We start from the raw sequence: 24,387 nt of genomic DNA, 5'->3' as shown, positions 1-24,387 counted from the left end.
ACAGTAAAACTTCCAAACATCAAAACACCATAAGCACAAATACAAAGCAGATTACCATCTGGGAAAAATATTCTTAATATATAAAGATTAATAATAACTAGATGCCTAACCAAAAGAAAAATGGGCAAAGCAATACAGGAAGAAGAAAGACAAATGACCAGTAAAGATGAAAATGTTTTCCTCCCTGCTAATCAAAGGAATTCAAATTAATACAGTAGGGAGATAACCTGTTTTACCTAATTTTGCAAAGATTTAAAAGATGCTAATGGCATTGTTGGCAAGGGCAAGCTGAAACAAGCACTTCTGTGCTTCTAGTGAGAATATAAATTGTTTCAGGTTTCCTGGAGGACAATATAGTAATATATATCAAAAGTTTTAAATATATTTTCCCATTTATACCTAGTAGTTCTGTTTTTAGCAAATCATTTCAAAGACATAATCAAATATATCTGTATATATATGTAGCTGTATGAATTTCTTCCTGTAGTATTAATTCTAAAATTTATTATGAAGTATTTAAAAGATGAAAAAGCATAAAGATTAATGCAGTGAACACCCATGTGCCCAACAGTTATTTTTTCTTTTTATAAATTTATTTATTTTATTTTATTTATTTTTGGCTGTGTTGGGTCTTTGTTGCTGCACACAGGCTTTCTCCAGTTGTGGCGAGCAGGGGGCTACTCTTCGTTGCAGTGCGTGGGCCTCTCATTGTGGTGGCTTCTCTTGTTGCGGGGCATGGGCTCTAGGTGCACGGGCTTCAGTAGTTGTGGCATGTGGGCTCAGTAGTTGTGGCTCACGGGCTCTAGAGCGCAGGCTCAGTAGTTGTGGCGCACGGGCTTAGTTGCTCCATGGCATGTGGGATCTTCCTGGTCCAGGGCTCGAACCCATGTCCCCTGCACTGGCAGGCGGATTCTTAACCACTGCACCACCAGGGAAGCCCCCAACATCCATTCTTTATCTGCTGATGAAGAAATAAATCATTATCAATAGAGTTGAAACCCTTTATGCATCCTTTTCCCCATGCCTTCACCCTCCTTCACTTCCAGAGGTGAAGGTGGTATTTATAATTATGATGTGGCATTATTCAGTTACAAACTTCCTATATGGCCAAGCTTGAGGGAATTGATTAAATAAATTGTGATATCTTGAAGTGGTGAAATATATATTAAAATAATGAATAAAAATTTATTTTTATTAGTATACATGTGATACATACACATCATTGGACATTTGGAAAAATAGTCTCAAAATTAAACAAAACTCTAAAATCACTCATAATTCTTTGAACCAGATGTAACCATTATAACTTTTGTTGTAGTATCTGTTGTGTCATCTAATCTTTTTAAATATAGTTATATACTGTTTAAAAATTAAATCATGCTATATATACAGCCGTATAATTTCCTTTCCTCTTAGGAATCCTCAAGAAATCGTTTCCTTTTTTTTGTTTTTGATTTTTATTTATTTGTTTATTTATTTGGCTGCATTGGGTCTTCGCTGCTGCACGCGGGCTTTCTCTAGTTGCGGCGAGCAGGGGCTACTCTTCGTTGCGGTGCGCGGGCTTCTCATTGCGGTGGCTTCTCTTGTTGCAGAGCACGGGCTCTAGGCATGTGGGCTTCAGTAGTTGTGGCTTGCGGGCTCTAGAGCTCAGGCTCAGTAATTATGGCACACGGGCTTAGTTGCTCCGTGGAATGTGGGATCTTCCGGACCAGGGCTCGAACCCATGTCCCCTGCATTGTCCCCTGCATTGGCAGGCGGATTCTTAACCACTGCGCCAGCAGGCAAGTCCCAACTTTTCCATTTTATAGAATATCCTTTTAAAAATAACTTAACAGCTGTGTGGTATTTCATTGTACATATGAATAGTCACTCTATATTTTTTTGATATTTTTGTATTATTCCAACTTTTCCTTATTATAAATGAAGCTGCAGTAAATTTCTTTGTTGCTAAATCTTTGCTATACAATAGTTATTTATTAGGTAAATTCCTAGAAGTGAAATTTTTTGGTCTAAAATTCTAAACGAGTACAATCATTCTTTAGGAGAATATTTACTAACATGATATATTGTTAAGTAAAAAAGTAGACTACAAAGTAATATATGCAATATGTTTGAAAATGTTAAAAAATGTATGCAAAGTGAAGATGCCAAAAGGAAATACAGTATTTCAAAATGTTAACAAGGTATCTCTGGGCAGATGGATAATGACTTATTTTTATTTGTCTCTTTATGCTTTTCTGTGTTGTCTAGTTTTTCTACAGTAAGCATATATTACCTTACTGATCAGAAAGGAAATAATAGTTTTTTAAATAATTGAATAAATATTGAAAAATTACACAAGTACAAGGTCCAGGGACTAAAACTTCAAAACTGTCCTTGTGAGAGAGACCTGGGGTTCATAGTAAACCACAAGCTCAAAGTCAGCAAGATGTTAAAGCTGTTTAAGAATAAAATGCCAGGGACTTCCCAGGTGGCACAATGGTTAAGAATCCGCCTGCCAATGCAGGGGACACGGGTTTGAGCCCTGGTCTGGGAAGATCCCACATGCCACGGAGCAACTAAACCCATGCGCCACAGCTACTGAGCCTGTGCTCTAGGGCCTGTGAGCCACAACTACTGAGCCCACGTGCCACAACTACTGAAGCCCACACGCCTAGAGCCCGTGCTCTGCAATAAGAGAAGCCACCGCAATGAGAAGTCCACGAACCGCAATGAAGAGTAGCCCCCACTCGCCGCAACTAGAGAAAGCCCGCGCACAGCAATGAAGACCCAATGCAGCCAAAAATAAAAAAAAAAAAGAATAAAATTCCATATTACATTGTCTAGAACAGAGCAAAATAACAGTCCTTCCATGGTCTAAGTCTGTGGGACTACAAATGCCACACTGTATTCTGTGGAGATGATATGGTGTGTTCACATAAGTGGCACTAGGTTGTTAACAGGGGTCAGAAGCTGGTACAAATTACTGGGCCCAGCCATCCAGAAAGGCACCGGGGGCTGATTATATTGTATATCAACACAAATCCACCATTGCTGGGGATGCCTGAAAATATATATTTTTTTTCATTAGGATTCTAACCCCCTTCTTAGCAGCTTTCTCTTTTGAGAGTGGAATAACTAGAAGTCTGAACCACGATGCTGAAGGAAGAATGGTAAACTCAAGTTGAACCAAGGCTAGCATTTAACTCCAAAGGAATCCAGTCTGGGGAAGGGGGCATTCAGACTTTCAAGGGGATGATCAGAGAGAGGCAAGTGACTGCACCATGATTGTAGCTGACATGCTATTTTTGGAATAGGCGTTGGGAAAGGGCTCAATCTCTGGCAAGAGCAGGTTAAGTTTTCACGGAATGGCCGGAGTCCAGTCCTATAGACATGCTAGGGAACGCAGTAAGGTATACACTCCACAAAAATGCCAATGCCCAGGACCCATCCTAGTGTCATTGTCACAACTATGATGGTGAGAAGTGTAAAAAGGTCTGTTTTTCTTTTTTTTAAATTAATTAATTATTTTTGGCTGTGTTTGGTCTTCATTGCTGCACGTGGGCTTTCTCTAGTTGTGCCGAGTGGGGGCTACTCTTCGTTGCGGTGCACGGGCTTCTCATTGCGGGGGCTTCTCTTGTTGCAGAGCATGGGCTCTAGGCATGTGGGCTTCAGTAGTTGTGGCACGCAGGCTCTAGAGCACAGGCTCAGTAGTTGTGGCACATGGGCTTAGTTGCTTGGTGGCATGTGGGATCTTCCCGGCTTGAACCTGCGTCCCTTGCATTGGCAGGCGGATTCTTAACCACTGCGCCACCAGGGAAGCCCCAGGTCTGTGTTTTTCTACTAAACTAAATTTTTATCTTGAATCACCATTCTGCCTAGTGGCAGAACATTTAATCTGGTTAATCTTTGTTTACTTGATCACCTCAGTTTTTTTTAAACTCATTTTGCTTCTGTTCTCAGACACTTTGGGGACTCTGTTTCCCTCCCATGCCCCATGGTAAGGACTACCTGATTCTGTCCAGTCCTTCTTTCTGGGAGAGTCTTATCCTGTTAGCAGCCTCATGGTGGGCATTCACTTGCCAAACCCTGTGGTCATAAATGCCCCCTGAATTCCTCCCCTCCTTGTTCTGTCCGGTGATGGATCACTCTGCTTTGGCTGCCTATCCAAAGTCAGAGCTTTGGCCAAATCCCCCAGGAAGCACCTCATCCCAGATGTCAGATCCTAGCTGGATCTTGCTTTCCTCATCTCCTTGTCTACTCTGGGTGGGCTATAGTAAATCAAGAAGTCTTCCTTTATAGCAAAAATTGTCCTATTGCTGTCTAATTCTTACACAATAAAACAGTATAGACGTCCTATAGTATGCTGGGCAAAATCACAAAATCTGATTTCCTTCCTTGATTTCAGAAAGTTCAGTAACATAACTGCACAGAAAGTTTGATAAAAATCAAATTTCTTCATCAATTTCTCTGGAAGTAATTTAAATTATTTTAAAGCAAAAGGAAAGGTAGAAGGTAAAATTGGGACATGCTTCTGTTACAGTTATGAAAAAGAAAATGCAAAAATGAAAACTGAAAAAATGTGGTAAATATCAAATTCTTTAAGGATCAAACGATGGGAACAGATGGGCAGAGGAAAGACCAAGTTTATCAACTTTTCGAATAAGTTAACCGAATTACTGGCAGATGTGATTTGTGTCATATTTGAAGAGGGTGAGCTGACCAGGACCGTATTGCAAAGAATAGTGACAGTTATTTTAACAGAGGGAGAAAAATTGGGCATAAAAAAAGAATTGGAAATTGATACAACTACTTATGAATTTCACTGAGTTCAGTGGCATTTGTTGACAATATTAGAGAGAGAGGGAGGGAGGGAGATTCTAAAATATGCCTGCCATAGTAGAGGCTTAATTAATATTTGTTGATTGAACATAGTGGAGTTGGTTTAAACTAAAAGTGTTCCAAATGAAACTCACATAAAAGCCTTCTCTTAAACATGTTAAATAAAGAGGGGGAGGGATAGGGAGTTTGGGAGTGACATGTACACACTGCTCTATTTAAAATAAATAGAGGAATTGGTTCAAGATGGCGGAGTAGAAGGACATGCTCTCACTCCCTCTTGTGAGAGCACTGGAATCACAACTAACTGCTGAACAATCATGGACAGGAAGACACTGGCACTCACCAAAAAAATACCCCACATCCAAAGACAAAGGAGAAGCTGCAATGAGACAGTAGGAGGGGTACAATCACAATAAAATCAAATCATATAACCGCTTGGTGGGTGACTCCCAAACTGGAGAACAGTTATACCACATAAGTCTACCCACTAGAGTGAAGGTTCTGAGCCCCATGTCAGGCTTCCCAACCTGGGGGTCTGGCAATGGGAGGAGGAATTCCCAGAGTCTCAGACTTTGAAGGTTAGCAAGATTTGATTTCAGGACTTTGACAGGACTCAGGGAAACACAGACTTCACATTTGGAGGGCACACACAAAGTAGTGTGCACATCAGCACCCAGGGGGAAGGAGCAGTGACCCCATAGGAGACTGAACCAGACCTACCTGCTAGCGTTGGAGGGTCTCCTGCAGAGGCGGGGGGTGGCTGTGACTCACGGTGGGGACAAGGACACTGGCAGCAGAAGTTCTGGGAAGTACTCCTTGGTGTGAGACCTCCCAGAGTCAGCCATTAGCCCCACCAAAGAGCCTGTAGCCTCCAGGGCTGGGTCACCTCAGGTGAAACAACCAGCAGAGAGGGAACTCAGCCCCACTCATCAGCAGACAAGAGGATTAAAATTTTACTGAGCTCTGCCCATCAGAGCAACAGCCAGCTCTAGCCACCACCAGACCCTCCCATCAGGAAGCTTGCACAAGTCTCTTAGATAGCCTCATCCACCAGAGGGCAGACAGCAGGAGCACAAAGAACTACAATTCTGCAGCCTGTGGAACGAAAACCACATTCATAGAAAGATAGATAAAATGAAAAGGCAGAGGACTGTGTCCCAGTCCCCTTCCAACTCTGTTCTTGAAGGAACAAGATAAAACCACTGAAAAAAACTAAATGAAGTGGACTTAGGCAACCTTCCAGAAAAAGAATTCAGAAAAATGACAGTGTTAGAGGATCCAGGACCTCAGAAAAAGAATGGAGGCAAAGATCAAGACGATGCAAGAAATGTTTAACAAAGACCTAGAAGAATTACAGAAGAAATACCTAGAAGAATTAAAGAACAAACAAATAGAGATGAACAATACAATAATTGAAATGAAAAATACACTAGAAGGAATCAATAGTAGAAAAATGGAGGCAGAAGAACGGATAAGTGACCTGGAAGACAGAACGGTGGAATTCACTGCCACAGAACACAATAAACAAAAAAGAATGCAAAGAAATGAAGACAGCATAAGAGACCTCTGGGACAACATTAAATGCACCAACATTTGCATTATAGGGGTCCCAGAAGGAGAAAAGAGAGAGGAAGGACCTGAGAAAATATTTGTAGAGATTATAGTCGAAAACTTCCCTAACATGGGAATGGAAATAGCCACCCAAGTCCAGGAGGTGCAGAGAGTCCCAGACAGGATAAACCCAAGGAGAAACACACTGAGACATGCAGTAATCAAATTGACAAAAATTAAAGACACAGAAAAATTATTAAAACCAACAAGGGAAAAACAACAAATAACATACAAGGGAACTCCCATAAGGTTAACAGCTGATTTCTCAGCAGAAGTTCTACAAGCCAGAAGGGAGTGGCACGACATATTTAAAGTGATGAAAGGGAAGAACCTACAACCAAGATTACTCTACCCGGCAAGGATCTCATTCAGTTTCGATGGAGAAATCAAAAGGTTTACAGACAAGCAAAAGCTAAGAGAATTCAGCACCACCAAACCAGCTCTACAACAAATGCTAAAGTAACTTCTCTAAGTGGGAAACACAAGAGAAGAAAAGGTCCTACCAAACAAACCCAAAGCAATTAAGAAAATGGTAATAGGAACATATTGATAATTACCTTAAATGTGAATGGATTAAATGCTCCAAGCAAAAGACACAGGCTTGCTGAATGGATACAAAAACAAGAACCATCTATTTGCTGTCTACAAGAGATCCACTTCAGACCTAGGGACACATACAGACTGAGAGTGAGGGGATGGAAAAAGATTTTCCATGCAAATGGAAATCAAAAGAAAGCTGGAGTAGCAATACTCAAATCAGATAAAATAGACTTTAAAATAAAGAATGTTACAAGAACAAGGAAGGACACTATATAATGATCAAGGGATTAATCCAAGAAGAAGACATAACAATTATAAATATATGTGCACCCAACATAGAAACACCTCAAGACATAAGGTAAATGCTAACAGCTATAAAAGAGGAAGTCGACAGTAACACAATTATAGTGGGGGGACTTTAACACCATACCTACACCAGGGACAGATCATCCAGACAGAAAATTAGTAAGGAAACAGAAGCTTTAAATGACACAATAGACCAGATAGATTTAATTGATATTTATAGGACATTCCACCTGAAAACAGCAGATTACACTTTCTTCTCAAGTGCACATGGAACATTCTCCAGTGTAGATCACATTTTGGGTCACAAATCAAGCCTCAGTAAATTTAAGAAAATTAAATCATATCAAGCATCTTTTCTGACCACAATGCTGTGAGATTAGAAATCAATTACAGGGGGAAAAAAACCCGTAAAAAACACAAACACATGGAGGCTAAATAATACATTACTAAATAATCAAGAGATCACTGAAGAAATAAAAGAGGAAATCAAAAAATACCTAGAGGCAAAAGACGATGAAAACATGACGATCCAAAATCTATGGGATGCAGCAAAAGCAGCTTTAAGAGGGAAGTTCATAGCAATACAATCCTACCTCAAGAAACAAGAAAAATCTCAAATAAACAGTCTAACCTTACACTTAAAGGAACTAGAGAAAGAAGAACAAACAAAACCCAAAGTTAGTAGACGGAAAGAAATCATAAAGATCAGAGCAGAAATAAATGAAATAGAAACAAAGAAAACAATAGCAAAGATCAATAAAACTAAAAGCTGGTTCTTTGAGAAGATAAACAAAATTGATAAACTTTTAGCCAGAGTCATCAAGAAAAAGAGGGAGAGGACTCAAATCAATAAAATTAGACATGAAAAAGGATAAGTTACAATGGACAACACAGAAATACAAAGCATCATAAGAGACTACTACAAGCAACTGTATGCCAATGAAATGGGCAACCCCGAACAAATGGTCAATTCTTGGAATTCAGGTAAACCCTCCCAGACTGAACCAGGAAGAAATAGAAAATATGAACAGACTTATCACAAGTAATGAAATTGAAACTGTGATTAAAAATCTTACAAAAAACAAAAGTCCAGTACCAGGTGGCTTCACAGGTGAATTCTATCAAACGTTTAGAGACGAGCTAACACTGATTCTTCTCAAACTCTTCCAAAAAATTGCAGAGGAAGGAACACTCCCAAACTCATTCTTTGAGGCCACCATCACCTTGATACCAAAACCAGACAAAGATACTACAAAAAAAGAAAATCACCGACCAATATCACTGATGAACATAGATGCAAAAATCCTCAACAAAATACTAGCAAACAGAATCCAACAACACATTAAAAGTATCATACACCATGATCAAGTGGGATTTATCCTAGGGATGCAAGGATTCTTCAATTTGTGCAAATCAATCAATGTGATACACCATATTAACAAATTGAAGGATAAAAACCATATGATCATCTCAAGAGATGCAGAAAAAGCTTTTGACAAAATTCAACACCCATTTATGATAAAAAATCTCCAGAAAGTGGGCAAAGAGGAAACCTACTTCAACACAATAAAGGCCATATATGACAAACCCACAGCCAACATCATTCTCAATGGTGAAAAACTGAAAGCATTTCCTCTAAGATCAGGAACAAGACAAGGATGTCTACTCTCGCCACAATTATTCAACATAGTTTTGGAAGTCCTACCCATGGCAATCAGAGAAGAAAAAGAAATAAAAGGAATACAAATTGGAAAGGAGGAAGTAAAACTGTCACTGTTTGCAGATGACATGATACTATACATAGAGAATCCTAAAGATGCCACCAGAAAACTACTAGAGCTAATCACTGAAAATGGTAAAGTTGCAGGATACAAAATTAATGCACAGAAATCTCTTGCATTCCTATACACTAACAACAGAATATCAGAAAGAGAAATTAAGGGAACGATCCCATCACCATTGCAAGAAATAGAATAAAATACCCAGGAATAAACCTACCTAAGGAGGTAAAAGACCTGTATGCAGAAAACTATAAGACACTGATGAAAGAAATCAAAGATGAGACAAACAGAGGGAGAGATATACCATGTTTTTGGATTGGAAGAATCAATATTGTGAAAATGACTATACTACCCAAAGCAGTCTACAGATTCAATGCAATCCCTATCAAATTACCAATGGCATTTTTTACAGAACTAGAACAAAAAAATCTTAAAATTTTTATGGAAACACAAAAGACCCCGAATAGCCAAAGCAGTCTTGAGGGAAAAAAACAGAGCAGGAGGAATCAGACTCCTTGACTTCAGACTATACTACAAAGCTACAGTAATCAAGACAATATGGTACAGGCACAAAAACAGAATTGTAGATCAATGGAACAGGATAGAAAGCCCAGAGATAAACCCATGCACCTGTGGTCTACTAATCTATGACAAAGGAGACAAGGATATACAATGGAGAAAAGACAGCCCCTTCAATAAGTGGAGCTGGGAAAACTGGACAGCTACATGTAAAAGAATGAAATTAGAATATTCCCTAACACATACACAAAAATAAACTAAAAATGGATTGAAGACCTAAATGTACGACTGGACACTATAAAACTCTTAGAGGAAACCATAGGAAGAACACACTTTGACATAAATCACAGCAAGATCTTTTTTGACCCACCTCCTAGAGTAATGGAAATAAAAACAAAAATAAACAAATGGGACCTAATGAAACTTAAAAGCTTTTGCACAGCCAAGGAAAGTATAAAGAAGATGAAAAGGCAACCCTCAGAATGGGAGAAAAAATTTGCAAGTGAATCAATGGACAAACGATTAATCTCCAAAATATATAAAGAGCTCATGCAGCTCAATATTAAAAAAACAAACAATGCAATCAAAAAATGGGCAGAAGACCTAAATAGACATTTCTCCAAAGAAGACATATAGATGGGCAAGAGGCACATGAAAAGCTGCTCAACATCACTAATTATTAGAGAAATGTAAATGAAAACTACAATGAGGTATCACCTCATACCAGTTAGAATGGGCATCATCAGAAAATCTACAAACAACAAATGCTGGAGAGGGTGTGGAGAAAAGGGAACCCTCTCGCACTGTTGGTGGGAACGTAAATTGATACAGCCACTATGGAGAACAGTATAGAGGTTCCTTAATAAACTAAAAATAGAATTACCATATGATCCAGCGATCCCACTACTGGGCACATACCCAGAGAAAACCATATTCAAAAAGACTCATGCACCACAATGTTCATTGCAGCACTATTTACGATAGCCAGGTCATGGAAGCAACCTAAATGCCCATCGACGGATAAATGGATAAAGAAGATGTGGTACATATATACAATGGAATATTACTCAGCCATAAAAAGGAACGAAATTGGGTCATTTGTAGAGACGTGGATGGACCTAGAGACTGTCATACAAGGTGAAGTAAGTCAGAAAGAGAAAAACAAATACTGTGTACTAACGTATATATGTGGAATGTACAAAAATGGTACAGATGAACCAGTCTGCAAGGTAGAAATAGAGGCACAGATGTAGAGAACAAACGTATGGACACCAAGGGGGGGAAAGCAGTGGTGGGTGGGGTGGTGGTGGGATGAATTGGGAGATTGGGATTGACATGTATTCACTGATGTGTATAAAATTGATGACTAATAAGAACCTGCTGTATAAAAAATACATAAAATTAAAATAAAATGAATCAGGTAAAAGTTATGAACACATGGTTTATAGAAAAAATACAAATTGTTTTTGAATATGTAAAAATTGCAATCTCATAATGAAAGAAATTAAGTTGAAATAAAAAAATAATATAAAATAAAAATACAATAAAAAATAACCCTCAAGGACCTACTGTATATTAAAAAAAAAAATGGAGAGGGGCAAGAGAATGATATAGATGAGATGAGAGTGGCCATGTATTGATAATTCTTGAAGCTAATTGATGGAGTCATGGGGATGTATTACACTCCTTTTTCAACTTCTGTGTATGTTTGAAATTTTCCATAATAAAAAGTTAAAAATAAAAAAAGTTTTCCATAATAAAAAAACATGTTAAGTACGATCAATTAAACAAGATCTTTCTTTGAAAGGAAATGTCATGTTCTTGTTTATGGAGGAGTTTCTCAGGTCATCTCTGTAGGGCTAGTCCTCAGCTGGGATACACTCACTGGCCAAACTGATGCTTATGGTAATTGGTGTCTGTTCTAATTGGTTGATGTCCCTGTAGTACTGGCAGTTTACTACTCTATTGTGACTGGTGTTCATCTCTGTATCTGTATCAATCAAAAGAGGTCTTTGACGCAGATGTGCAGTGAATCAGTGGGGAAGGGAAGGATGTTGAATTGATGGTATTGGAAAAACTGCCTAACACTTGGGTGAAAACATTGTATCTCACCTCACAGGACAATAAATTACAGAAGGAATAAATAATTAAATGTTAAAAAAAGAAAACCATTATAAAAATAGAAGTAGAAAAAAATAGGTGATCATCTGATTTTCCGTACAGCAACAGAAAACAAAGGAAACAATCATCAAGAAATGCTTGATACATTTACCTAAATAAAAAATTTAAATTTTATATATCAAAAATCATGAACAAAATTAAAAAGCAAAGAGTAAAATGGGGAGGAAACCATTTGCCACAATTACAAAAAAAGGATTGATATAAAGGGTTTAGATAAATAGACTATGAAACCATTAAGGTCTCAATAGAAAAATTGTCAAAGGACATTAATACGTAATTCACAAAAGAGGAAATGGCTAAGGAATATCTGATAAAGCTGTTTAATGACAGTAATCCCAAATAAATAAAAATAAGACAAGAAAACCTTTTGTTTTTTTAACCTATCAAGTTAGAAAAGGTTTTTTTGGGCAATAATATTAATCACTACTAGGGATAGTAGGAGAAAGCAGCATTACTCACATATTGCTGCTAAGACTGAAAATTGCTGTAACTACTCCTAAAAATCATTTTGATCATATATTTTAAGAGCCTTAAAAAAGATTTATATATATGGATCTAGTAGTTCTAATTATAGAAGTCTACCCTACAAAATAATCTTCAACTCAAAGACTTACACACACAGATCTTCATTTTAGCATAATTTACAATAGCAAAAACCAAAATCTACAAACATTCAGCAAGAGAAGTATTTATGTTATACTGGCATGATGCAAAATTAGCAGTCATTAAAATTGAAGTAAATTAGTAGTTTGGGATTAACACATACACACTACCATATATAAAATAGATAACCATCAAGGACCTAGTGTGTAACACAGGGAACTATACTTAATATTTTGTAATAACCTATAAGGGAAAAGAATCTGAAAAAGAATATATATATATGTATTACATATATCTGAATCACTTTGCTGTACACCTGAAACTCACACAACATTGTAAATCAACTTCAATAAACTAATAATAATAAAAAAATAGAAACAACAACAAAAAAATGAAGTAAAAAATGATTTTTAGTGACATGGGGGAAAATAAGTAGAAACAGTAGAATGCAAAATTTTATACACAATAGTTCAAGCCAAAAAAAAAATAAAGAAAGGTAAAAAGACTGGAAGGAAAACACCAAAACAGCAACAGTGGTTAACTCTTATTGATGGGAATAAATACTTGTTTTCTTCTTTATAGTTTATGCTCTCATTGTATACTTATACTAAGTTGTCTACAATGAGCATGTGTCACTTTCATAATCAGAAAAGAAATCATTATTTTAAAAGAAAAATCTCTAGAATTAATCTAGATTTTACCTGGCAGAAAACATCAGAGGAAACCATATTGGTGAATTGTTTTGTAATATTTTTTAAAGCAGAGTTTCACAGTTCTATTCAAACACAAGTCCCAAAGTAATAACCTCTTTTTTTTTTTTTTTTTGGCAGAGCGGTAGTAAATAATAACTAGGCAAAATTCGTGTATAATTAGTTTTTTAAAAAGTGGTTAAAATACCTCGATTGAAAAAATCGAAGAATAAAATTTCCTTAGCAGCTCAAGGTTTCTTTGAGAACACAGACATTTTTGTCTTATGCCATCATTACTAACTAGTATAGAAATTTCACAGTGGCATTTTGTTTCAGCCTTTATTTCTTGCAGTTTCTGAAAGTATTGTTTGATCTCAAGATCAACAAGATTTACAATGTGGAGATAACTTGCTCCAAGCTTTCCATAATCATCCTCCTCCACCTTCTCAGACCTTCCTGGCTTGCTTTTATAGTTATCTGTCCTCTTCCCAGAGTCTTAGTAGATTCACACACTGGTGACAACCCATGTCTTTCACCCAGAGCCAGCCCCAGGCAAAATTGTCAAAGATCTGAAGTTAGTGGCACTTCCTTTCTCCCACCCCACGTCTGGTGCATTCCCACCCTCTCAAAATCTGCTCTCACATGCTTTAATCACACTAAGCTACACTAACACTTTTGAGCATCTACTATACACCAGGCATCCTGTTAAAGGCTTTCACCCATAATATTTTATTTATCCTCATGATAACCTTGCAAAGGTTTATTTGCCTCATTTTACAGATGGGAATGCTGTAGCCCAGAGAGGTTAAGAAAGTTGCCTGTGGTCACACAGCTAGCCATAGCTAGTACAGGTTCCGGAGTTGTCTGATTCAAGAGCCACGCTTATTCGCAGTTGGTAGGGCCAGTACTTTGGACCCTCAGGACTCTTTTCCAAGCCTTTTAAATTCAGTCATACAAGATAGTTGTCTATTTCCCAAGTAAAATACCAATTGTTCTTAAATTGGAAAGAGTCTAAAGTTTTTCAGTTTTCTCCCAAATAACAGAAATTTCCTGAAGGATAAGGACATGTGCCTAATTATAACTAGTAGATCTATCAGTTGAAAAGAACATTACTAAGTGGATTTGGGCACCATTCAGTTGTCACAAATTATCACACCTTTCCTGAAGCCACATAATAGGGAACAAGAAAATTCACGGGCTAGTCTTTCTTAACATCATTTCCCCCCACTAATCTAAAGATCCCCCCAGAAGGTAATTAATTTCCCGTTTTCCCTCTGTAACTAATCAAGATTTAAAAACACTAATTCTCAAGAAATTCTTCTTTACTCCTTAATCAATTCTATAGCTCCTAACAAGCTGTAGGCCCTGAGGCAATTTACTTTGGGCCTCTGAGCTACAGATTTCTCCTCTGTAAAAGGAGGATTGGATTAAAATTCATATCCTTCTCCTAAAGTTGTGGAAAGAATTAAATGATATAGTGCAAATAAAGTTTTGGATAGATGGGTGGCTCGGGAAGGTATACTTCCTTATTCCACTCCCCCCTCTCCTTTGTATATTGGTATTTTTTCTATGTAAAAGTTACTGTGTCCTCCTAAAGGTTTTCTTGACCTTTTTTCTCCAGGACACTAAATTCCTATTCCTTAATTCTTTTCCAAGAGACCTTATTTTCCAATCATGTACTTATTGTAACCTCCCCATTCCACATCACGTTAAAAACAAGACCTAATAGGGTTTGTATAAAGCCAGAGATAAATCTCTGTTCTGTCTCCCTTTCCACTTAGCTCCTCTCCCCCCCAAAAACCCTCCCCCCAAACAACAACAACCCAAAAACCTGGAGTGACAGAGAAGGCACTCAAAGTTATCGATTAAATAATCTTCCTTCCGTGGTCAAAGAAGGAATGCTTGTCAAGAGCATAGGTTTAAAGTAAGAAAAAACAGAAAGATGCTTTTCCTAACCAACTTCCTATTCATCGTCCAACAGCAGCAGCCGTTAGGGTCCCTTCTCTGCACAAGGGCAAGGTGCTGTGAGGACGTTTAACACCTGGCCCTGGCTCTTGTGAAAGCCTGGCCAATATCAAACATCCTGGATCACAGAAATGTTTATGGTGAATATGATACAATGAGCTGGGGGAACGAAATATTTCCCACCCAGTAATATTTAATAGCAATGCTTTTGCCGACTTGATTATAAGGAATTCTTCCTGGTGGTCAAAACCAAGGAATTAGGGACCTAAAATCCTACAGCTGGAAAAGAGTTGAAGCACCCACTTCCCCAGTTTAAGGAATATGAATTCTGTATTCAAAAATTCCCACACTCTCTGGTTAGTACATCCACTGATTTAGAAAATGCCCTGGAAGTTTCTGATGATGGATAATCTTTTTTTTTTTTTTTCCTTCAGGGCTCCAGACACTTGGTGCTTAAGTGTCTACAATTTAAAGTTTTACATATCTTCCTTGGGCTGTCATATGTCTACCTATCCCGCCGAGGACATCTCCCTGAATAATCTCTGAGTGGAGAATAACGATCCTCTCTCCCTAGGAGATTTATCCGAAAAGGAACGTGCGCGGGGGCGTATAAATTCCGAGGCTCAGATTTCGTTCCCCGCTGGTCAGATGGTGCGGTCGGCGGGCCCGAGGGATACGTACAGCTGTCCCTACTAGAGGCACGGAGCACAGGTGCTCGGCCTCCCGCCACCGAAGTCGCAGGGAAACTCTGCTGCAGTGACATGTGAGTCGCAGGCAGTTGAACCTCGGATGGTCGACCCCTGTAGGGGGGGGGGGAAATAAGTCTGAACTACGCCCAGGACGATTGTCCCGATTAAAAACCCTGTCCCTCTGCCGCCGGCCCTCCTTCCACGCCGACGCAGAGCCTTGGATCTGCACCTCGCGGTCTGAGCCTCCGCTGGCTGCATCTTGACTATCACTCCGAGCGGTCTGGACCGGCTCGGCGGCGGGGCCTGAGCCTGTCCCGCGGGCCGCGGGGGGTGGGGTGGCGTCGCTGTCCCCGCCCCGGCGGCGGTGACCGCAGCTCCTCGTCCCGCGGTGGGCGTGCCCCCCCGTGCGCCCCGCGCGCTCCTGGGGCGCCGCTGTCTCTGTCGCGGGCCGAGCGCCACGCGATCTTCCTGCAAGTCGGGCTCGAAGCGCGCTCCTCGCGGTCGCTGCGCCGCCCCGGGGCTCCCGGCAGCACCGTCCGGGTCCGGCCGCTGTCGCCGCCGGCCTCGCCACGCGGTGCCTCCGCCCAGCCCCCCCCGCCCCCCTCCTGCAGCTGCCTCGCCCGGCCTTGTCGCCGATCGTGCTGCAGCGCGACACGGGGGACCCAAGAGGCGCAGTCTTCTCGGCTGGCCCCGCGGTTTCCTTGTTCAGCCGCCTCCCATCCGGGGGAAATCCACATTTGATGGGATCTTTGATCAATCCCAGCATTTCCCCCAGGTGTTCAGCGACCTCAATTTTTAATTATTCTACACTCCCTTATGATTCGTTCATCTCTTTCCTCTTTAAGGTTGTGGGTCGTTCAAAGTTTAGACCTGGAATATTTTTTTTAAAAAAACACGTTATTTACAGTTTTATAAGGGGGCATCGGTGGGGATGGGGAACTGGACGCTGAGTGGGTTTTTAATTTACAGACAAAAATCGTTTCACTGCGTGACCCAGGCCCTTAATATTCCTCTCTGAACCTGAATTGCTTCATCTATAAAGTAAAATTTAAAACAGTTATATCTCACCTGCCTTCAAGTAGAGGGTTGGTCAGATGACCTCATGAAGGATCTTGCAGGGCTAGACTCTCTAATGATTTTGTAATCTGAGGATTTGAAATTTAGGATTAGAAATATGTCATTTCTTTAAAGCAGTGAGTGAAGAGCATTTTCTGTGCATCAAGTATCAGATGCAGGGGGTCTTTTCTCTCTCCCTCTCACCAGTTGGGGCAGGCTAGGGCTCTCCACACTCTGAATGTCAGTGTCACAAACACATCATCAGGGAGTCAGACCTGGGGATTATCTAGTCCTTTAGGGTTCTTTGTGCCATTGAGTCTCTCCACTCATATTGATAATATAACAGTTAATTATATATTTTGAGTTTCTCCTCCTTGTCTCATGTTTTCAATTCTGGAGAGAGAGAGATTAAGAGAGAGAGAAAGGTGACTAGTTCTCATCTTTAAAATAACAACAACAACAAAAAAATCAATCCCATTGATCAATGTGGAAAACCAAAAACCCAAATCCCTTCCATTACCCTCCACTGTGATTAAAATTGAAGTGTTCTAAAAAATGTCATTTCAAATTGAAGCAGAAACTTTCTCTCTCTCTGCCTCCCCCACCTTCTTTGCCTCTTTCTGTCTCTGTCTCTCTCTCTTTTTTTTTTTTTTTGTAAGGGAGACACAGGGGCAGCTCAGGGATGTTTTTTTTAATTCAGGAGTTTTTAGGAGGCCACATCTCAAAGCCAGCTGAGTTGACTGGATGCCCCAGTATGAGGACTGTACTGCAGAACACTCTAAAAGAATCTAGAATATTTTTACAGGATAAATTACCTGTGCATTTACACGACTGTATTATTTCATATATCTTGTTTTGACCCACCCTTTCCCTGGGATACAAGAGCCGACCTTCTTCGAGAGGGGGAGAAAAAGAAGGAAGATGTGTGAGCTCCCCCTGGTGCTCTCCCGTATTCAGGCGGATTGAAAAGAATTGTAAGGAAACACGTCTACACAAGCAGAAGGAAAAAGAAATTATCTGGATTATTTCTTTAAATAAAAAGCACACTTCCATGCTCACGTGCAGAACATTTCAGATCAAGGTCTCCAGGCTTTGATTCTTTTGGATTCTTTACGTCACCTTGTCAGTGTAGACCTGCCTTTCTTAGCTAATGCCATTTCTGTCAAGAGTTGGAAGAGGAATCCATGCCTTGTCAGAGAATAAGTTGACAAAGCACGATTTGAGGTGGGGATGTGGCAGGTTGCCCTGTGGATGGGATTACTCTTGGAATCAAATTGGATTACTTTTTGTCCGGAATTGTTCTCTTTTGTTAGTCTATAGTTATTCATCTGACTGAATAATTTTCACACATTTCTCTCTGTGCAAAAAGATACCAGAGAGATATCACGGGGCTCTGGTACAAACCACCTCGACCAGTAGGGCCTTTAATTCTAGACGATATCTCCTATCCCAATGGTATCCTATACTTTTAATGGCTTTTAAACACCTGGGTTCAGAGACCTCTGTGGGCTCTGGTCACCGGTAAAGGCTGCGGGGGAAATTCCACGCAGTCCACTGTGTACATTCATCACAGTGGCCTTCAACAATTTGCTAACATGTGTTTAGTTAGTCCTGCCTTTGGTCCACACTATGGGGAGTGTAAAAAATGCAGGAACATAATCCCCGCTGAGAGCTGGTCAGATCAGCTAAGGGACAAACTTCAGTGTTCATTATAATAAATAGGTCGATATTATCATGATTCTTTCACCTCATAAGTCAAGGGGGAGCTTTGGGTGCATTTATTTTTCTATGTGTGATTCTGGCTGAGTGGGGGTCTGGTCAAGCCAAAAATGGATCTGAAGATCCCACTTCTCTCGCTGGTTCCTGGGATGCTCCTTTCCTCGCACTTAATCTCGGAGCGCTGAAACCCACTCAGAAGACCACGGCAGGTTTTAACGGATCAAATTCATTCCACTCCCGTGTTCTTATTTCTCCCAGCACACCATGCGCATTCCCCTTTACCTCTTTGCTGGGCCGTTCCTCCGGTCGGCATTGCTTTCCTCTGCTCACCCCCACCCCAGCCGTCCAGTGTCTGCATTTAATTACGCTCTAGAGTGAGGCTCCCCTCTTTCCTGACAATTCTCACCTGCACAAATTGCTCTCTCTTCCCTTTCTGCACTTACTGTTTGTACCCCACCATGAGCTCTCCTTATAGAGAGCCCCATTCCCTGATTTAGAAAACTTACACGTGTATGTTACCTCTGGCACTGAATCAGAAGCTCCTTGGAGAAAGGGTAATGGCTTTTGTTTCTTCTATATCTTCACGCTACCAAAGTGTGCCGAGAACTTTAAGGAGTGCTCTGTTAAATGAGCAAATTGAAATAATAATTCTGAGGGATTTTTTTTTTAATCTCAAAATTTTTTTAAAATCCCATGTCTCTTCCATGAAAAACTGTAAAATGAAGGAGCCATTTCCAGGAGTTTAATTAATTTATTAGTTGTGCTTTGCTTCCACCCCAGAAGGATTTAAGGTGGGCTTAAAATATTAGGAAAACTAGGCAAGATTATTAATTCTGTCCCTGCAAGCTCTAAAACTGCATAGTTCTAGATCCCAGTTTAAACAGTGGAGAGATTTTTTTTAACGGTAAAAGGTGCGCTTTGTTATATCTCTCATTCTCATGTTAAGAAAAAAGATCACAGATAAAACATTTCGGAAATATTTTTGCGTCTTCTTTGCATAGCACACACACACACATACACACTCACACTAGAACTGTACTGGCAGTGAACATGGGTTGTTTAAAGTATAGCTATTCAACTGTCATATAAAGTGAAATCTATATTTTCTCTCCTTATATGACTATATATTTAACATCTCTATGCATATGTGTGTGCATACATATGTATATGTTATATACACACACTCCACATTATTATTTCAAGGGGGATTTTGCTCCTTCTGGCTACCAGCAATAACTAGTCAATATTTACACTCTTGAATATCGATGATGTCGTGCATATACGGGAAAACTGTGGAAAACATCTCCGTTTTCAAACAGAGTTTTAATTATTTGTAAAGCCTTCAATTGTTCACGATCTGATGTCATGGATTGGTCCTCACAGTGTCAAGTGCACTGTCCAGAACCCCCGTAGTATTATAAATAGGCTTCTAAAGCCGGGTTGATTGATGTTTGGCATGAAACGGTATTCCTCTGAGCACATATATTCCTTCTGTTCACCATTTTCATAGAAAAATACCAGGGCTGATTTTTTATTCAAATCTCCAATTTATGCAGGGTTTAAACTACTAAATACCTAAAGCCTTTTTCAGATCTTTTTCCCTTTTCTGTTAGGTAGGTAACTAAATCTTTTGCTTCAACACAAATAAGAGTTGGAGATTTAGCAGATTCCTGTGGGGGAGAGAAAGAGTTTATTAATTATACTGAGAATCAAATAATATGCTTCTTTGACACTAACGTTCCATCCTGCTCCACCCCAAGTATCCTATGGGACTACTTCAAAGCCTTTATCAGGGTCTAGATTACTGCATTTATGGTTCCTTGGAATAAGGAATTTAATGAATGGCATTGTGAGTTGAAGAGAGAATTTGAGATGTTTTAAGATGTAAGCTGAGACAATGAAATGGTTATTTTCAAAGTATGTCCCAGGGATTGTAATATAAAACATCACCCCCAAAACACAATAATGTACATTTTCATGAGGTTTAATAAATTGTTAACACTGATGAAATGTAAATTTTTCCTTCACGACCCTTATCTGCATTTGACAGAGTCCTACAGAAAACTTTAAGTACCTGTTTAAAGCAATTTACAAGATATGGTAGAGAATCCCAGCAATAAAGGATGATTATTGATCTTCTTAAAAATTTTGATATCGACAATATTAAACCAAGAGCCTTATCTGGATTGAGCTGATTTGGGCTAGTGTCTGTTTTGGTACCTTTATCAAGAGTGCCCTTTTGCTTTATAGGCTCTATATTAGAAGCAAATTTTACTTGAATACAATTTTACTCTTACCTGATGGAGAGCAAAATAGTTAGTATTTACTGAGTGCTTATTACATACCAGACACTGCACTAGATGCATTCCATGTATTATTACACTGGATTTTTATAGCTACTATATAAAGGAAGATACATTATTATCACTCTTTTAAAGGATGAGGCCTACACAGTTAAAAGTGATCTTCCCAAAGTTTCCTGCTCTCTTCATCACTTTGGGCTGCTATAACAAAATACCATAGACTGGATGGCTTATAAACAACAGAAGTTTATTTCTCACAGTTCTGGAGGGTGGGAAGTCCAAGATCAAGGTGCTGGCAGATTCAGTGTCTGGTGAGAGCCCACATTCTGGTTCACAGACAGTACTTGCTAGTTGTAACCTCACATGGTGGAGTATGCAAGGGAGCTGTCTCAGCTGCTTTTATAAGGGCACTAATCCCATTCCTGAGGGCTCCACCCTTATGACCTAATCACCTTCCAAAGGTCCTCACCTCCTAATACCATCATATTGGGGTTAGGTTTCAACATATGAATTTTGGGACATTCAGACCATAGCACCTGCCTAGCAAAAAGTGAAGATAGGGACTGAACTGCAGCAGTCCAACCCTACTGTCCACCATCTGTAAAGAGCCAGTTAGTAAATTTCTTAGGCTTTGCAGCCCATACAGTCTCTGTCACAACTACTCAACTCTGTTGTGGTAGTTCAAAAGCTGTAACAGATAATATGTAAATGAATTGTGTGGCTCTGTTCCAATAAAGCTTTTTAAAATTCTATTTATTTATTTGGCCATGCCACGTGGCTTGCAGGATTTTAGTTCCCTGACCAGCAATTGAACCCAGGCCCTAGGCAGTGAGAATGCGGAGTCCTAACCACTGGACTGCCAGGGAATTCCTGAATACAGCTTTATTTAATAAAAACAGGTAGTGGTCCAGATTTGTCCTATGGCTGTAACTTACTGACTCCTGCACTAAGGTATTCTGCTTGCCTCCTCAGTGCAAAGAAAACCCACTAAGTGCAGTTGACTTTGGACCAGGCAGGTCTCCATGTCGGGTGAGTCTTCTGAGAAGGCGAAACCAATGTGAACTGAGGGCCTTAGAAACTACCTCCATCCTTGGCACTTGACCCTCAACATCATTGTTGGAGACTTTGGAAGGCTCCACTTAGAATATAATATACTTGTAGGAGTGGAGTCTTGAATTATTATTTATAGTGGCATCCTTATTATTATTGCATGGAGAATTAGAAATACTTAGAGTGAAGATGGAGTTCACATCTGCCTGGATTTCTAGTGTCCTGAAGGCCCCTTAACCTTACCTATGAGACAAGCTTGCTTCATCCTGCAGGGATTATTGGAGCCCCCAATTACTCTTGCTGCACACCCTGTTCTGTTTAACTGGACTTTTTTTTTTTTTTTTTTTTTTAATTATTATTTATTTATTTATTCATTCTTGGCTGTGTTGGGTCTTCGTTTCTGTGCGAGGGCTTTCTCCAGTTGTGGCAAGGGGGGGCCACTCTTCATCGCGGTGCGCGGGCCTCTCACTATCGCGGCCTCTCTTGTTGCGGAGCACAGGCTCCAGACGCGCAGGCTCAGTAGCTGTGGCTCACGGGCCTAGTTGCTCTGTGGCATGTGGGATCCTCCCAGACCAGGGCTCGAACCCGTGTCCCCTGCATCGGCAGGCAGGTTCTCAACCACTGCGCCACCAGGGAAGCCCTAATTGGACTTTTAACATGTTCCCTTGGGTCAGGCTGGGCTAATCTGGTGGTTGGGTTGGTGACTCAACTGTTCTTCTAGCCCATTTAGGCCTGAAGATGTGCCTTATACTTCCAAGTCTTTAAACCAAATAGACCAGGCACTAGGTCCTACCCACCGACTGGCCAGATACCTCTTTGGAATCCTATTTTCATCTTTTCCTAGACCCTCCATTACTACAGTTCATCCATGACTGTGCGTTAGAAAGTAGATACCATCTCTCCCTGCCAGTGTTCTCCCCATCAGATGCTGTATTCTGCAGGACACACTGAGCTTCTTAGCCACTGAACTCATCGGTGGCTTTCTCCCTGCCCCAGTGGACACAAGAAGGTCTAGTCCTGGATCCTGTCAGCTGGCTCCGTTCAGTGTCAGGTTATCAGTTCATGTTTGGCCATGAGGCAGGGAGAACTACTCCCCTACTCTACAGCTTTGCCTAAAGTGAGACACTTCCTTTCTTTCATACTCAAAAGCTAAGTAATCTGACCATAGAGTATAGTTATCATAAGAAAGTTATAAAAGGATTTGGCCTTACATTTCTCTGAAATAGCAAGATAATGGGAATACAGTCTTGGCCTGATTGGCAAAATGACAGATGCAATTGGGTGAAAGAAAAATCAAAATTATGATTGATAATTAAGAAGAACCGAGATGAAACTTCAGATGTCGTACGACTAACGATGTTTTCTCTCCTCTTTCCGCTCAAACATCTTTTTTAAAACTCAATTTTTTTCATAAATCTCAGTGATAATTTTTGTATTAAAGAACTAAGTGGAATTTTTAACTCAGAGGAAAATTCTCTGGTGTTGGAGTTAATCCTTGAAATCAGTCAACAAGTCCTTTAAAGTCCTTTAAATCATCATGAGATGAAAGGCCTCTTTGGACTGAAAGCCAAAGAAGTAATTCCTTGTCTTGTGTGTGACCGAAAAGAATGATTGTGAGCAGTGATCCCTGCTCTTAAGTAGATTATAGTGTCATTGCCAAGATAAAATTAAAACATAAGAGACAATTAGAACAACGAAACAATATGACACTCCTAGTCTATAAGTTTAGAGTCGAGAACGACTACTGAGCACTGGAGTAAGCGCTTTGCAGAGAAGGTTGGGTTTGAGGTAGTTGATATCAGGAAGCCACTGATGGTTTTATACAAGCGAACAACTTGAATGTGAGTTCTTTCGGGTTAGAGGTGTCTTAAAATCTTGTAGCTCAAGTATACGTCACACATCATAGCGCACAACAGGTGCCTAAGAAAAGTTTATCAATAGTATAAAAATGGAATTTAAGTGGTGCAGACTATGTGTTGAAGAGATTGGAATCAGGAAAAAGATGATAGTCTCTTTGATGACCAGAGGTATGCTAGATTGTTTTTGCCAGCCAGGACCTGTAATAGCTATCCGTACTGGATAAGATCTCAAAACTTTTTCACTAAAATTAACAGATTAGTCTTGGACAACAATCAGGAAGTTTTCAAACCCTTTTAATAATTAAAAAAATGTGGAATTTGAATTTAGTGCAAAGAAATAGATCCCTCCTCTTGAGTGAAACCAAGAAATGATCTTTTTTTTTTTTTTAAACATCTTTATTGAAGTATAATTGCCTTACAATGGTGTGTTAGCTTCTGCTTTATAACAGAGTGAATCAGTTATACACATACAATATGTTCCCATATCTCTTCCCTCTTGCATCTCCCTCCCTCCCACCCTCCCCATCCCACCCCTCTAGGTGGTCACAAAGCACCGAGCTGATCTCCCTGTGCTATGTGGCTGCTTCCCACTAGCTATCTATTTTACATTTGGTAGTGTATATATGTCCATGACACTCTCTTACCCTGTCACATCTCACCCCACCCCCTCCCCATATCCTCAAGTCCATTCTCTA

General features: G+C 39.9%; 1 long non-coding RNA gene across 1 annotated transcript in view; it reads left to right on the top strand.

Moving 5' to 3' along the window:
* Positions 1–8,580: 8,580 nt before the first annotated feature.
* LOC309610647 overlaps positions 8,581–24,387 on the top strand; it is a 35,904-nt gene continuing 20,097 nt past the window's right edge. Inside the window, exon 1 of the long non-coding RNA XR_014234099.1 lies at positions 8,581–15,779. This is a non-coding gene — a long non-coding RNA (uncharacterized lncRNA). The remainder of the gene's footprint in view (positions 15,780–24,387) is intronic.

This window comes from Balaenoptera borealis, assembly GCF_965194805.1.
Source record: "Balaenoptera borealis genome assembly, chromosome: 14".
In the NCBI taxonomy this organism is placed as follows: Eukaryota; Metazoa; Chordata; class Mammalia; order Artiodactyla; family Balaenopteridae; genus Balaenoptera; species Balaenoptera borealis.
The sequence above is the reverse complement of the archived record's forward strand: the minus strand, read 5'-3'. Positions and strand labels throughout refer to the sequence as shown.